Source organism: Chaetura pelagica, unplaced genomic scaffold (genome assembly GCF_000747805.2).
Source record: "Chaetura pelagica isolate M959 unplaced genomic scaffold, ChaPel_1.0 scaffold1409, whole genome shotgun sequence".
Classification (NCBI taxonomy): Eukaryota; Metazoa; Chordata; class Aves; order Apodiformes; family Apodidae; genus Chaetura; species Chaetura pelagica.
The window spans coordinates 59,915-61,204 of NW_009954708.1; positions in this window are offsets into that span (position 1 = coordinate 59,915).

A 1,290-nucleotide genomic window follows, 5' to 3' on the forward strand; every position below is an offset into this window, starting at 1 on the left:
TTCCCTGGGCAACCTGGCCCAGGCTCTCCCCACCCTCACACTCCACAATTCCCTCCCGCTGCCCCCGGGGGGGGTGGGATCAGGGTCCCCCAACACAACAGGTCCCAGGTGGAGCTGCAGCTTCTGGAGACATGAAATCCCAGGGTGTGTGAGATTCCTGCTCTCCTGCCTTGGGAAGGGCAGAGCTGAGGGTTTGTTCCTGAGCACCCAGGGGTGCTGGAGGAGACCCCTGGACCTCCCCAGCAGGGCAGGATGTGACCCCGCGGGGGTGGGGACACACTGGGACACGACATGTCCCCTGGGCAGGGAAACCAGGAGCCCTGTCCCCTCTTGGGCTGGTTTCCCAACCTTCTCATCCACCCTCCAAACAACCCCCCCTGCTGGGGAGCAGCCGCAGCCCCCCCAGGGGGTCTTTGTGTTTCCCACCCCCCCCAGCCCCGTGTGGGGTCCCTGGGCTTTTTTTTGGGGGGGGAGTTTCTCCAGCAGCTCCTTCCCTCGCATTTCCCAGCTGGAAGGGCAGCAGTTCCCTGGAGCTGGGAGGCCACCTAGTGCCCTGGGCAAGCAGAACAGCCTGGGGGGGGTGGGTGGGTGGGTTGTTCCCCCCCCCCCAAGCTGGGACCCGCCCCGTCGGGAGGAGCTTTCGGCACCTCCCGCTGTTGGTCCCACTGGGAATTTCCGCCACCTCTGGGTGTCCCCAGAGCTTTCCCAGGAGGCAGAAGGGACCTCCCAGCGCCGCTGTTCCCCGGGAGCTGCTTCCAGCTCCAGTTCCCACTCGTTCCCAAGCAGTACCCAGGGGGGCTGGCACTACCCTGGCTCAGCACAGGGCACTGGGGAGGGGGGAGGTGGGTGAACACCCCGAGCAGGATTTGCTCCCCTCCCTTCCCAGGGCTGTGATGTTCCCCATCCTTGGGGTACCCTGGGGGTGCCCCACATCTCCCCCCGGGTTCTGCTGCAGGGCAGTGACACTTCAGTCCCCCTTCTTTTCTTGGGGGGGGGCACAGTGATGTTCCCCATCCCTGGGGTACCCTGGGGGTGCCCCACATCTCCCCCCTGGTTCTGCTGCAGGGCAGTGACACTTCAGTCCCCCTTCTTTTCTTGGGGGGGGGCACAGTGATGTTCCCCATCCCTGGGGTGCCCCACATCACCCCCTGGGTTCTGCTGCAGGGCAGTGGCACTCGAGTCCCCCTTGTTTTTCTTGGGGGGGCACAGTGATGTTCCCCATCCCTGGGGTACCCTGGGGGTGCCCCACATCTCCCCCCTGGTTCTGCTGCAGGGCAGTGACACTTCAGT